Here is a 16,236-nt window from a genome sequence, read left to right as displayed (position 1 = left end):
GTGTAGCCTCATCAAAGGCCAAAGTTATCTTTCAATTGTAAGTTGGAAGATTTTCTTTTGTAGAGATATCTTCTTATGTGCAAGAGTCCTTCTCTTGTTTTTAATGTTTTTTTGTCAGTAGTGGGTCTTGAACTCAGGGCCTGGATGCTGTCCCTGAGCTTTTTCACTCAACTGTAATCCTCAGATTTCAGCTTCTTGGATAGCTAGGATTACAGATATGAGCCACCAGCTTCAAGCTGTCTTCACATTTTAAGCTTCCTATTGGTTTTTTATTTGCCCAGTTCTCTTAAACTCCTGGATGTTTCCAATCATGTTGTGATGATATCTGTGATCATGAGGACCAGATGAAGCACCATGTCAGGTGACTAGACATTAACTCTTACAGTACTCTAGATCAGAGTCTCAACCTGTAGCTACAGCTAGACTGAAGATATATTAATCCACACAAAGACTTGTTTCTTTCTTTTTTGGTTGTGGGGGCTGAACTCTGGGCCTGGGCACTGTCCCTCAGCTCTTCAGGTCAAGGATAGCATCCTACCCTTTGAGGTACAGCACCACTTCCAGCTTTTTTCTGCTTATATGGTGCTGAGGATTCAAACGCAGGGCCTCATGAATGCTAGGCAAGCGCTCTACCACTGAGCCAACTTCCCAGCCTGACACATAGGTTTTTTACTATTGTTATGAATATTGTGTGGATATCTACTTGCTCTTTCATTTTGAAAATTTCTTCTTTTACAGTTATGTTGAGATATGATTGGTATTTAAAGCATGAATATATTTAATGAATATAATTAGATGAATTTGTATATATGTATGTACCTGTGGTACTATCACCACAGTCAAGATAATAAATATATTCCTGGCTTTTTTTGTACTTTGCCCCATCTACTCCTCCTTCTTTTCTTCTCCTTCTCCCTCTTCCCCTCCTTCTCCTTCCTCTCCTTCCTCTTCCTTGTTCCCTTCCCCCTTTCCCTCTTCCTCTCCTTCTTCTTCTTCCTTCTCTCCCTCTACTTCCTCTTCCTCTTTACCTCCCTCTCCTCCTTCCTGTTCCTCCTCTCCCTCTCCCTCTCTGTCCTCTTCCTCCTCTCCCTCTCCCACTTCTTCTCCTTCCTCTTATTCTCCTCCCTTTCCCTCATCCTCTCCCTCTCCTTCCTTTTCTTCCTCCTTCCCTCCCTCCCCTCTTCTTCCTCCTCCTCCAACCCTCCTCTTCCTCCCCCTCCCCCTCCTCCTCCTCCTGCACCTTCTACTCCACCACCTCCTCTTTCTCCTCCTCTTCCTCCTTTCCTCCTTCCCCTTCCCTTCCACTTCCTCCTGTCTTCCTCTTCCTCCTCCTCCTCCTCCTCCTCTCCTCCTCCTCCACTCCTCCTCCCCCTCTTCCTCCTCCTCTTCCACCCTTCCTCCTTCTTCTTCTTCTTCTCCTTCTCCTTCTCCTTCTCCTTCTCCTTCTCCTTCTCCTTCTCCTTCTCCTTCTCCTTCTTCTTCTTCTTCTTCTTCTTCTTCTTCTTCTTCTTCTTCTTCTTCTTCTTCTTCTTCTTCTTCTTCTTCTTCTTCTTCTTCTTCTCTTCCTCCTCTTTCTCCTCCTCCTTTTCCTTCTTCTCCTCCTCTATGGTCCTCTCATTTCTTCTTGTGCATAGTGGTAAGAATAGTTAAAAGGAAACATGTCCTCTTAATAAAAATGTTCAGTGCATATCACCATATTGTGAGACCACAAAGACACAGTGTTTCACATCATATCTACAGGACTTACTCATCTTCTGAGATTGTAGTTCTATATCCATTGAGCAAAATATTCCCCTCTCTGATCCCTGGGAAGTCACTCTTATGTTTTCTGATTCTGTAAGCTTGACTATTTTAAATACTTTATACAGGTAGAATCTGGAATTTTGTTCACATTTGTTATGATATACTAAGATGTAGAGAAATTGAAACTCTTCTAAACTCTTAGTGAGAATGGACAATGATACAAGCAGCTAAAATGAGTAGAAAGGAGCAACCAAAATCCAAAAACTAGACTATACAAAGTAGTTATTCTACTCCGGTATGTATCCAAAAGAAAAGAAACATAGATCTTGAAGAGAAATCTAAATTACCATGTTCATTTCCACATTATTCACAATAGGCAAAATTATAAACAACCCAGATGTCCCTGGACAGATTAATGGGTGGATAGAATGTGGTATATAGCAAGCCTCATTCATTCACAGATATATTGCATGGATTTTCACTAAACATAGTCAAACACAAAGAAATTTGCAAACTAAAAATGCCTAACTTCCATGTATGAATTAAGTAAGTCAGTTGCTATGGAGAAACTTCTGGTCCCAAGTTATTGTCCATTGTGTTTAAATCCTGGTGTTGGGAATGTGAACGCAGCCATAATATTCACTGCCTAGATGTGAAAATGGAGCTAGGAAATCTGAGGAGATGGTAGGGTTGGAAGAGATGGGGGCAAATGATGAAACAAGTGACATTGATCAAAGGCATTGTACTCATAACCTGACAAGTTGAGTTGCAATCCCTCTGTACAAGTACTTAAAGATAATATAAAAATAAGTAACATGAATGAACATATACCTCTAAACATTTATTCAAGGAACACTAAATAAATCATGGAGTCATCTGCTGAGTATTTTCCTGCCCATCTTCCTCCAACTTTTTGGTGAAACTGTGCCTTTCACAAAACAAATGTTGCTCATAAGTCAAGGTAAGGGCTGGTGGTTCACGCCTGTAATCCTGGCTGTTCAGGAGGCTAAGATCTGAGGATTCCAGTTCAAAGCCTGGCTGGGCAGCCAAGTCTGAGACTCTTATATCCAATTTACCATATGAAATGTGGAGGTAGAGCTGTGGCTCAAGTGGTAGAGTACTAGCCCTGAGCAAAAAAGTGTCCAGATCCTGAGCTGTAAAAATTCTGTGCCCCAAAACATAGATGGACCTGGAACACATTATTCTAAGTGAATCATGCCACAAAAAAACCAACATATAGCATTTGAAACCTGGAAGAATATTTTAAAGATAAGCATATTTATTTTTAAAAACTACTTTGCTGGTTTCTTTCAGTATGAAATTTTGGATTCAAAAATTTTTGAATGCAACATCTCCATGTCTTCCCTCCATGCTTCTCTTCTTCTGTTTTCCTTTTGGTGGCAGTGAGGTTTGAATTCAGGGCCTCATACTTGCTAGGCAGGTAGTCTACCTCTTGAGCCTTGCTGCCAGTTGTTGTGTTGATTGTTTTCTTTTTTTTATTCCAGAGAAGTTTGTATTTGGGCCTTAAGCTTTTGAAAATAAAGTTTAGAGACACATCATATGAATACCACTGTAATACACATGAAATATTCTATCAGACTGATTGTTTTCAAAGTAGGGTCTTACCAGGCTGGACAAACTGTGTTCATCCAATTTTCCTTCTTTGTTTTACTGGGATAACAGATGTGTGACACCATACCCAGCCATTGATTGAGATGGGAGTCTTGTGAACTTTTTATTCCAAGACAAGCCTTGAACTATAATCCCCTAATACCCACCTTCCATGTTGCTGTTATTATAGGCTTGAACTGTCCAACCCAGCTCTAATGCAGTTTTTATTTTCAGTTTAACATAGTTTGTCTTGTTAGTAGCACATGTAGAACCTACTCAAGGACATCTCAGAAGTCCTATGTGGCTAATTCTGATAGTTCTGTTTTTCACACATCTATGTTTCATTTGTATTTTCTCTTCTGGAAGACACTGTAACTCCTGCAGTGGATCACTTAGTTTACCCATCACCTGCTGAGGTGCTAAGCATGTATTGCTGAGCAATGATCTGTGGGATATGCCACTTGCTGTGTTGAAATGACCTTTCCAAGTAAACTAGAAAGGAAAGTGAATACATTTCGGTAGTCATTGATTCAGTCTTGGTCTCTGTTGGTTAATACCAAATAGCTCAAAGGGAAATAGGTAGAATTTCAATGAAATAACAATTCTTACATGTTACAAATTCTGAAGTTAAAGTAGAGCAATCAACATCAATGGTGTAGCTCCTGCAGCAAATTTAGCAGTGAGAGGCCTTAGGAGATCTGACAGAACTAAGTCCCAGTAAATCAGCCCCACTTAGGATGATTATTCAAGGGCTTTCTGTCAGTTTTACCTGCTAATCCACTTGAAAAGAGGAGAAATACAAGTGGCAAAGAATGAATTAAGCCCAGACGCCATAAGACCATATTACAACATATTTTTCTAGATGCAAATAAAAGAAAACTACATCTTAGACTTCAATCTTCTAACTTCTCCCTAGTACCATACAAAGATAGGGTTTTTTATGGTTCTGGGCTTGAACTGAGGGTTTGAGCACCATGCCTGAGCCTTTTTGTGCTCAAGGCTAGAACTCTACCACTTGAACCATGGGGCCACTTCCAGCTTTTTCTGAGTACTTTATTGGAGATATGAGTCTTACAGATTTTCCGGCCTGGGCTTTGAGCTGTGATCCTTAGATCTCAGCCTCCTGAGTAGCTAAGATTACAGGCATGAGCCACTGGCACCCAGCCTCAAAGGTAAGCTTTTGTATAATGACAGGTTCATGTAATATCCAGGCTTTTAATGCTCAATAAGTGATAAAGTTAATAAGCTTTATTTAGATAGAATTTTTTCACCACGTACCCAATACATTTAATATTCAAGTTCTTTGTGACAATATTCTGCTTTGCTGTACAGATATTTCTTTTGCAAGGTAAAATATGAGCCAGCATTTGGTAGAGTTCTTAATGGATAATAGTCACTAGGAAAACTGAGTCAATAGGTGTCTGATCGGTTGTGGTAATTATTGAAATACAGAATAAGATTCAAGCAAGTATCCAGGTTGTGGGGGAAAATGCTACAAACACAAAGATAATTTTGTACAAATGACTTGGAATGGCTCAAATTTTAGTTGGTTTAGAACACACAGGGTAAATACATTGAATGGAGAAGACAGTAAAAAAGACTATGATATCACTAGGCACTGTAGACATTCACTGGTTACTACTAGAGTAGCAGAGGACTTGGTGTTCTCAGTATTGTCACCAAACACTAGACATATTCAAAGGTTTACATACATAAGCAGGCATTGTATGGTAAATTTCCCGCTCTTGCCTTTGTCTTCCTTATTGTTATTAACCAGGGATTTTGAAGGAAACTACAGTTTATCAAAACTAAAGAGCATAGATTTATTTTGCTGGTAAACACTCATCAAGCATTAATTACATGACAAGAAAAGACCTTATCTTAAATGAACTTGATAGAGTAGAACACAAGAGAATTAGTGTTTTGGAGATGGAGAGGGTGTCTGATATCTTCTCTTACACAGAACAGCATTCTTGACATTCTACATCTTATGTCCAAAGAATACATGAGAGCAAATCATAGGTTAAGAAATGATTTATTTTTATTAAAAGATTGTAGGGAAGAAATCAATAGATAGGGTCAAGCTTTAATAGCTATGCCAGACCTGAACTCAGAAAGACTCTGTAATTGTTTTAATGATCTACTGTCACTGTCTTGAAATTTTTGACAATTTTTGAACATGAGACTCAGTATTCTATTTTGCAGTGGATTTCATTAGTGATAAAGTTAGACCTGTCCATATTAAATAAGTATGACTTACATTTGCAAACTAAATGAAGGTGCTCTAGCCACTACAAAAGTGATCGAATGTGCCTCTTTAAACTTTTGGTTTAATTTGTTTTCCTTGTGGTGGAATGTTGTCATTAATCTCTGCACAATCTTCTTAATCTCCTTTATGACTGTTAGATGTAGACACGAGTTATATTTCAGTCCAACATATTTGTTCTAAGCAGTTCTTTTCAGGTTTTATTCAGCTCACAGATATGTACTACTTTTCTACACAGAACAAAGTAAAGTCTAACAATCACAATTAAAATTTTGCTTTTGTGGAAAAAGATACATGAATCAAGGGTAAGAAATGGGTGAGAGTGAGGTGAGGGGTGAAATTATCAAAAAGAAATGTATTCTTTACCTGACTTAGGTAACTGTAAGTTTTCTGTACATCACCTTTATAATACTAAAAAAATAAAAGACATGTACCAGTTAATTCATCCATCCATCCATCCATCCATCCATCCATCCATCCATCCATCCATCCATCCACCAGTTTCCTGATTTATCCCACATAACACACATCTACCTAGAATGAAAGAACCTAGGATTCAAGGAAAAGATGAGTGAGTAGAGTTTCTTACATCCACAGTGACTCAAAGTGTAATTAGCAAGCCTGACTTACAGTAGGAGAGCAATAATGCACCACAATAGAAAACTAAACAATGTTAATAATTTCATTCATATGTAAAGTCAACTGTCTTCTTAAAAGTCCCTGCTAGTTACCCCATCATTATTCATTGTAGATGGACCCTCTGTATGACTCCTTTACCTAAAGATATCTATACAGAATACAGTAGGTTAGCGCATAACTGTAGGGAAGTAGCATTTTGCTGAGTCTTGATCCCTTTGCTTGATTTTTTGACACTGGAAGGCATATGGCAGTTGAGGTAGAAGAAGTATTTGCAAGGGCCTAAAAGCAAGATTTTTCTCTATATTAACCATCCCACAACAGTCCTGACTTTGGCATAGAACCATCTGCATTGAGAAAGATCTGAAGTGACGCATAAACAGTATGCATTTGATGCCATGGTAAACTGTTTGTACACAACATTGTGGCAGCTTCTATTTCTGATTTGCTTTCACATGTAGAAGAAATTAGATGGTTTAAAACAATCCTACTAGGCACAGCATTTGGTATAATTATCTCTATTAGTTTGGCTGTATAGCTAGAGACTTGAGCCATCTGAGCTCTCTGATCTTTACAACATGCACATAGCAGTATTTCTCAAGACAAGTACCTGAAAAATGGTCCCTGGGCAAACCAAGTATTACTTTCTTAAAATGCTATAAGCCTTTAGAATTATGGGTTATTTTACTCATGCACTTTCTAAAGTTTAATTGTTGTCAACACAATTTCATGTTATAAGAAACATAACCACTTTTCTTACTGTCTCAAACATAGCTAACGCACGCGCACGCGCACACACTCTCTCTCTCTCTCTCACACACACACACACACACACACACACACACACACACACACACACACACACACACACACACACACACACACACACACACACACACACACACACACACACAAGGTACTTGTATACAGTCCCAGAATCCTTAGGTCTTAGGTCATTATTTCTCTCCAATCATTTTTTGCTTGAATTTTGTTTCTCCATTTAATTTTCAGCTTCTTGTGTTTCTGTTTCTGTCTAGAGCTGGTCTTTCCTTTGCCTCAAAATGGGACTTAATGTGCACTAGAGTTTATTCTGCTTTTATATTCCTTAAACAAATAGCTCTATGTAACAGAGTTTTATTAATAAACATGTAGGTATCTGAAGCAGTTATACAACAGTATGCCCCCAATCTACAAAGCAGGTGTTAATGGCATGCGATTTTTTTAAATCCTTTATTGAACCCACCTTCATTCATTTCCCATGTTTGTCTTTCCATGCTCCTTATCTGCTTCTAGTTTCTTTGGACTTTCCTTTCTCTTCTTTCATTGCTCTGAACTCTTCTGTTCCTAGGAGTATTAGAAATGTCTACGTGATTATGCAAAGACATAAAAGCCCACTCTGGCCACATACATTCAAAGACAATTTGAGTAGATTAACACAAGTTCTGTATATATACCACATTTTCTTGATCCATTCATCTACTGAGGAGCATCTGGGTTGGTTCCATATCTTAGCTATGGTAAATAATGCTGCAATAAACATAGTTGGGCTGGTAGCTTTAGTGTGGTCTTGTTTGTAAACATTTGGGTAAATGCCCAAAAGTGGGATTGCTGGGTCATAGGGGAGTTCTATGTGAAGTCTTTTGAGGAACCTCCATACTGCTTTCCAAAGTGGTTGAACAAGTTTATATTCCCACCAACAATGAAGTAAGGTTCCTTTCTGTCCACATCCCCTCCAGCATCTGTTGTTGTTAGAGTTCTTGATTTTTGCTGTTCTAACTGGAGTGAGGTGATATCTCAATGTTGTTTTGATTTGCATTTCTTTTATGGCTAGGGATGTTGAACATTTCTTCATGTGTCTATTGGCCATCCTTCTTTCTTCTTCAGAGAAGTTTCTCTTTAAGTCTTTCACCCACTTATTTATTGGGCAGTTGTTTCTTTGAGGATTTGTTGTTGGGGGGTTTAATTTTTTGAGTTCCAAGTATATTTTAGATATGAGACCCTTGCCTCCATCAGAAAGAATGACATTGCCCCATTTGTTAGGAAATGGAAAAACTTGGAAAAAATTATATTAAGTGAAGTAAGCCAGGCCCAAAGAAACATAGGTCCCATGGTTTCCCTTATTTGCAATATCTAGTATATGTATGAGTCAAGCGGAAAAGGTCAGATAATGTGATGTCAGGAAAATGAACCCTTAGATATGTATTTTAATGTTTTTTTTCTTTCATGCATGTGTTTCTAACGCATTTATAAGATGATTTCTTTGTTGTTTTGTATGTCCCTCCCCCACAGTATAACCCCTGCTTTCACTATATTTGATGTCAGTATAACTTGCGGAGGAGATGGGTAAAAACCAGTTGTTTAAGGATACAGGTGGACCTGTTGCAACAATGAGAAGTACAAGTTGTCATGTCCAAAACGAGCTTTACAACGTTGGTGGGGGGGTGGGGGAAGGCGGGGGAAGGAGAAGGATTGGGATTGGCGGGGAGGGGGGAGGCTGGGAAGGGATGTGAAGGGTAAACAAAGGAGGAGGCTGCAATGCTTGGTAAGAAATGTACGCATTATCCTGCCCATGTAATTGTAACCCCTCTGTACAGTATGTTCACAAATAAAATTAAATTAAATTTAAAAAAAAAAAAAGAAAAGTTCTGAACAGCTGGGCGCCGGTGGCTCAGGCCTGTAATCCTAGCCACTCAGGAGGCTGAGATCTGAGGATTATGGTTCAAAGCCAGCCCAGGCAGGAAAGTCCATGAAACTCTTATCTATAGTAAACCACCAGGAAATCGGAAGTGGTGCTATAGCTCAAGTGGCAGCCTGCTAGCCTTGAGCTGAAGAGCTGAGGGACAGCACTCAAGCTCAGAGTTCAAGCCCCATGACTGACCAAAAAAAAAAAAAAAAAAAAGTTCTGAGCCAGTCTAAATCATATCCCTACCAAGAACTGGCCCAGATTTAAAATCTTATCCTTTCCTTTCTAATTTTTCAAACATACTGTGTGTAAAATGGAGGTCAATAGCTTCTTTTCCTGACAGTAGAACTCACACTACTCCTGACTGAGTGAAAAGGATGCTTGGCTGTCTTTTTTGGCCCCTAGCACTCTTGGAGACTATTGATGTGCCCTTGCTAAACTGGAACAGAACTGGCACCAGAGTACCATACTGCAGGTCCAGGATTTGAATTGTCTGCCAATCACTAACAATGAAAGGCAGACATGACAGTAATATATTAGCAATTAAAAAGCAAGCAGTCAGAAACAACCTTGTATTTGAAGAAATAAGTGCAAGTAGCAATTCAGAAATTTCAGAGAGACAGGCAGAGGAATTAAGATTGATTTGAGAAGAACTGGAAATATAAAATTGATTGGAATATGGTCATTAGAAATGAAAATGTAGGCTGTGGTTATACCTAAGTGGTACAGAAGATGCTTAGCCTGTACAAGGCTCTGTGTTTTTTCCAAAAATAATCAAAAAGAAAAAGGAAAAATATTTTAAAAAAACCTTATGTAAAGTTTCATAGCACCTATTAAATAATTTTTTGTGATTTAAACCTCTTGTGGCTTTTTCTGTGATTAATTGCAGATAAGAATCTCCTGGACTTCCTGCCCAGACTGGCTTTGAACCTCGATCCTCAGAGCTTAGTCCCCTGAATAGCTAGGATTACAGGCACGAGCCACCAGAATACATCTTCTAATTTGTTTTGATATGAAGAAGAAATGATCTGGTTTAAAACAATCCTGCCAGTCACCTCACCTTATATTACTCTTCATCACTGTACTAACCTCACTGCATTATGGCTACCTATGAAGGTAAATGCTCTCTCATGAGATTGTGCCTGCAGGGCAGAAGCTGTATCAAACTCATTTCTCTATCCTGATACTCAGTTTGTATGCATAGCAAATGTTCAATAAGTGTGTACTGAATGGACTAATATAGAAATGAACTAATATGTAAATGAACTATATTTACAATAAGTCAAAATGGGTTTACTGGAAAGTAAGTGGAGGCATCCAATACATAAGGTAGGGCCCAGAAATTATTCCTATAATTGTTTCAGGAAATGAGTTCTTATTAGTGTTAGACTAAAATTAGATTTCATAGCCTTATCCAACCTGTTTCCTATTCATTACATTAAATGAAAGAGAGTTCTTTGGCTCTTATTGTTGGTAAGTCTGGATTAATTCAGAGCATTTATGTCTCAGAGAGTAAAAGTACAATAATTGTGGTTCTATACGGTGTTTTCATCTCTTAGAAGTAAGAATCTTCTTTCCTTCTATTCTCTGTTTTCTCCATTGCTAATAACAAGCCAGCAGCAAGAAGCAATGGAAAGCACTCTCTAGTTCTGTTAAGGTCAAAGAAGCTTTGATCGTGAATTCTAGCCAGACTCAGACATAAAGGGCACTTCTAGAGTGTAGGGAAGTAAGCTCGGTGGCTTCAATCTTTAATTCAGGCCAGACTCAGACTTGAGCAAAACTTCCAGAGTATATACAAGTGAGCTCAGGGGCTTGGAGTTAATCCCTCCCTCCAAGGAATATTGAAAATATCAAGATAAAGGTCCACTTTGACCATGCACAGTAAAGAGAGTTGGAGTAGATTAAGAAAAGCTCCAAACAGGACACTACCAATAACTTCTAAGATTTGAGGTTTTCACCCTTTCCCATCTGTAAACATGTAAGCATTCTGAGTTTCATTCTCTCTCTCTCTCTCTCTCCCTCTCCCTCTCTCTCTCTCTCTCTCTCTCTCTCTCTCTCTCTCTCTCTCTCTCCCCCTCTTCCCCTCTCTCTCTCTCTCTCTCTCTCTCTCTCTCTCTCTCTCTCTCTCTCTCTCTCTCTCTCTCTCTCTCTCTCTCTCTCTCTCTCTCTCTCTCTCTCTCTGTCTTTTGGCAGCACTAGAGATTGGATTCAAGACCGTGATCTTGCTGGGCAAGAGGTACAACTCGCAAAATGTTTGTTTATGTGATATGATGTTATTGAACTCAAGGCCTCATACTTGCTAGGCACTCTCCATGTGAATTATTCTGCCAATCCTTCTTTGTTTCATTTTCTTTTACAATGAAATGAGGATGATAATACTTACCTCATGACGTTGTTGGAGGTGAAGGGTTATGTGAATAAAATTGTCAGTTACTATGTGATTAGTACAGATGAAGGTTATTGTAAGTATTTATTTGATGGATGTATTTGATATGGAAATGCAGAGTTAAATGTAAATAGCCTTCATTTCCTTTAGCTTTTAAGTAAATTACAGCTCAGCAGACATATATCGGATAAGATTTACAGAGTGTAATTTATTTACCTGAGACAGTCAATTTCTGACATTTCATTAATAAATCATTAGAGAATTCCTAGCTAAATATATTAGTTTATCCCACAAAAGTATATTGATTGCATACTAGATGTGAGACACTGTACTAATGAGCTTGAATTATACCATTGAGGAACACAATGCTGATGAGACTTATGTTTTAACTTGGAGAAAGAGAGGCAACAATCAGAATCCTAAGTCATCTTCCTTTGCTTTTGAAGGTAGTAGATGTTTGTAGAAAAATAAATTACTGAGCATGAAAAGATGGATGAGAATGTGGATGGGATAGTAATTTCAAATTTGCAAAATCAAATCAGAAATTAGAGAGAGCCTCTTTGAGAAGATTAGATGAATGCCAAACAGAGATTTTGAAGAGAGGGATATTTGGGGTTTGAGTGTCTTAGGTAGATGCTCTATGGCAAGAGGGTACATGGGCAATACCAAAAAAAAATCAGGTGCTCTATGGAGAGGAGAGAGGACTTGAGGCTTCACGCTTGCTAGGCTGAGAGAGAAGGAAAAGAAGAAAGAGGCATTGGTATACAGAAGCAAAGAAAGAAATATAAAAGAAATGAGAAAAGAACATTGCAGACATAATTGAGAAGCAGGTGCCTTTGTAGTGGCTCTCACTATATTGAGTAAAGGAGTGTTGTAGGAATTGGGAGTGTGTGTGTGTGAGATCTAATATGACATGATCTGATTATATGCTGATCCTGTGTTGAGAATAGTTTATCCTTAGGTAAATGATGGAGCCATAGACTAGTTAGGAGCTTGACTTGGTTAGTGGCAGTGACTATAATAATTGTGGGATTCTAAGGTTCTTTTGAAAAAGAATGTTCCCATTGCTGTAAACATCTTCTTTCTTTTCTATTCTAACCCACGGTTCCAGCATCTTTTCAGCATGAAATGTGCCCTCTTTACTGGATCACTATCTTCAGCATTCATGGCATTATTTCTCTAGTTTAAATGTCTTCCTTTGGGGCTGGGAAGGTGGCTCAGTGGTAGAGGGCTTGCCTTGCATGCATGAGGCCCTGGGTTCGATTCCTCAACACCACATAAGCAAAAAGAAAAAAGCCGGAAGTGGCACTGTGGCTCAAGTATAGAGCGTTAGCCTTGAGATTAAGAGCGGAGGGAAAGTGCCCAGGCCCAGAGTTCAGGCCCCACAACCAGACCCCCTAAAAATAAATAAATAAATAAATATCTTCCTTTGGCCACATCTATCACGAAGCTAGTGTAACTTCATGTTTGACTCTATGTGTTGCAAAAGTTCTCAAAAAATGTAGCATTTCCAGTGAGTCTCTTGTAAATTTACCTGCCCCCCAATCTGCTGTTCCAGTCAGAACACCAAATTTTCCACTGCGTTGCTATGATTATCATCACTGGGGGGGGGGGGGGCAGGGTACAGACAAGTCCAGTGACTAGGTTTTAATCTTCATCTAATTTAACTATCTTGTTAGTGGAATGTGTTAATTTTTGCTTGTCTCTTTGGAAGATATCAATTCCAGAAATGTCTTCTCTGAATGCTTCCAGGGAGAAGAATTCATACTCCTGTGTAGAGTCCATCAGATGAGGAGGGTGATGGCTTACTCTTCTTGGAAGGTTGTTGCTCTAAGATATGAGTGTGTGTGTGTGTGTGTGTGTGTGTGTGTGTGTGTGTGTGTGTGTGTGTGTGTGTGTGTGTGTGTGTGTGTGTGTGTGTGTGTGTGTGTGTGTGTGTGTGTGTGTGTGCGTGCTTGTTTGTTCCAGTACTGTGGCTTGAACCTGGTGCCTCTCGCTCTTACTTGGCTTTTGTACTCAAGGCTGGTGTTCTACCACTTGAACAACACCTCCATTGCCACTCAGGAAAGACCCCACAGGGAGAGGAGTTTCTACATGGTGAACAAGAACTTCTATAAAAAGCTCTCCAGAAGCTCCTCAAGCTTTGTCACCTTGGCTGCAAGGCTTACTTGTGATTCATGGGAAAAGTTCAAAGGAGACTGTCCCTATCATAACTTGAGCAAATTGGAAGCAACATTTTCCCTAAATGGTCAACGGGCATGAATGGTCTAGGCATGTTCTGGGAAAGACTAGAGTGAGTTTGGGTTTTTGACAGAAAGGTTTGTGTTGATTCTTAAAGTAATCTCTTGGAGGAAAAGTATTCTTTGTTTCTGGTCTTAAGAGTTTCAGCTGTGTTGTGCTCCTGGAGTGCTGCAATTGGAAGTGGAAGGCTTTTCTAGGGGAAAGTGCTCATAGAAATGATGGTTCTTGCCCAGATCAGCTGTCAGCCTACAATTCTTGGGTGTGAGTTTGGTGCATGACCAGGCTTCCCTTTCTGGAAAGAATCTTTGATTTGTTTTGCTTATTTCCTTATGTCATCATGAGCTGATAGGATAGACTTAGATGACAGGTTTGTCTAGCACTGGGAAAATTTTGGGGCAAGTGGAGGGGCAGCAAATGCTGCACAGGCTCCTTCAGTTCCTGAAGAATTCCCTAGAAACCGACTTCTAAACAAGCAATCCCAAGCTGTAAACTTTGCTTGTAAGCCTGAGTCTGTCCTGAGACACCACAACAGCTCTCTGCTTTCCTCAATTTGAAGGAATGACTTGTCCCATGAGAACAGTGCCTCATCCATAAATTGAGGAAGCAGGAACGCAAAAGGTTTAAAATCCCATTAAGTGTCCCCTGAGTCACCCATCTTCCCCTTCTTTTAGTTTGCACTGTCCAACTTTAGCTCAGTGGGTTTTCTAAATTGTTCTGTTAAATTTACCTGTTTCCAGATAGCCATATTCTAGGTGAATCATCAGGAAAATTGAGGAGAAAAATAGCACAGTGGTTTATTCTGGCACTTAATCGGCTCTTTAAGGCAGACAGGGAAGGTACCTCTCCATTACATTGGTGGTTTTGCATAATACACGTAAGTATGTATGTGTATATATGCATGCATATGTATATTTATATAAGAAAAGCATATAAGTCAAGCCTCACATAATGTCAACAAAAATATCTGAAATACTTATGAAGAGAATGTTTATTTTAGCTAATGGTTCTGGAGAATGGGATTGCATTTCTACAATCCCTCTCATGACTATTCCCCAGGAACCTAAGGATTTTCACAAACACTCAACTTGTGAAGGTCCACAAACATCTGTCCTTAGCAATTTCCTGAGGCCTAAGCCCTTAACAGAACTTTGTGGGCTACTACATATATTTGAACTATACCCTACATACCCACCTATAAATCTGTGAGTGTATACACACCACGCATAAATACCTATGTGCGTATCTGTGCACATGTCTGAAGTACATGTGGTACTAATTGATGATGGAAAACACACTCACTTCTCCTTGTACATATTTACCTTTTCTGAGTCTCTATAGTTTTTCATTCAAATGCAGTCAGGCAGAGAACATTTTATATTTGACTACTGAGATGAAGATATATTGTGCAATTTGGGTTTCCTTTCTTCTTGATTTGATCTATGACCATTTCTAGTACAAACAAGAGAGAATTGTATACTGTCAAAATGTAAATGTGATTAGTTGTAGAAAAAAAAGGGTTTACTTGTTAGATCTCTATCAGGCTTTACAACAGGAATAAACATTGCCTTATTTTTTCATTATCTGGGATATCAGCTTGCTTCTATTCAGGAGATTTATTGTTTTGAGATTAAGAAATCTATTTTGCAACCTGTTATTAAAGCAAACATTCTCCGCACTTTGTGATTACAAACGGTCACATTTTCTTGTTCTCACCCCCACACCATTCTGCGTTTGATACAATTAGAACAATAAACCTGCATTTTTCTCTTCCACAGAATTCAGAACCAGACTTTAAAGGTGAAGAACATTTTGTTCAACTTGAGGTAGAGAGACATGGTGTGATGAGCAGAATCCACATAATAAGTACTGGTGTCATTGATCCAAGCAATGTACAAATTGGTCACACTTCTTTCTCAGGAAGCCATGTTGCTCTCCAGTCAGGTGGGATCTTAATGTCTTAGATAACTTATTATCTACATATCCTGCATTATGTATCTCTGTATTTCCCTTTGTTACATTCATTTGAAAGAAGGAACTAAATGAATGAGTGAATAAACCAAGCGGGTTAAACTGGTATATTAGTGAATGTAGAACTTCTCTTCTATAGGGCTATAGAAAATTGGGACAGGAAGTGTTCTGTTTAAGTAGTGGAAAGGCAACAGTGGAAGCTTGTATTGTAGCAATGGCCACTAGCCAACACATGCCAGTATTGATAAGTACATGGCTTTAGGCACTGGGGAATGTTCCTGAGGATCTGAGGAGAGGGATAAGAGACAAGGATAAAAATGAGAAGAAATGTGTCAGAGAATCAACTTTTTAATTAACCATAGAAACTAGAGTTCTTTAACATATGTGAAATAGGCTATATGATATGAAAAGTTGTAATGCAAACGTTATTAAAAATTTTTACTTCCCAAGATAAATGAATGTATATGTGTGTGTGTGTGTGTGTGTGTGTGTGTGTGTGTGTGTGTGTGTATCAGATTGTATAAAAGTATAACATTATCAAGTTCATTATGCTTTTTTTAAGCTATCCTACTTAAGTTAAACCTAGATCTAAGATGGGGAACCTAAGAAGGGGGATTAAAAGGCACAAAGTTACCGATGCAAAGTAATTAAGTTTTTGGAATCTCTTTATGCAGCAACCACAAAATACTGCTATAATTTGGA

This window comes from Dipodomys merriami, unplaced genomic scaffold, assembly GCF_024711535.1.
Source record: "Dipodomys merriami isolate MVZ:Mamm:240054 unplaced genomic scaffold, mDipMer1.0.p SCAF_4, whole genome shotgun sequence".
Taxonomy (NCBI): domain Eukaryota; kingdom Metazoa; phylum Chordata; class Mammalia; order Rodentia; family Heteromyidae; genus Dipodomys; species Dipodomys merriami.
The sequence above is the reverse complement of the archived record's forward strand: the minus strand, read 5'-3'. Positions refer to the sequence as shown.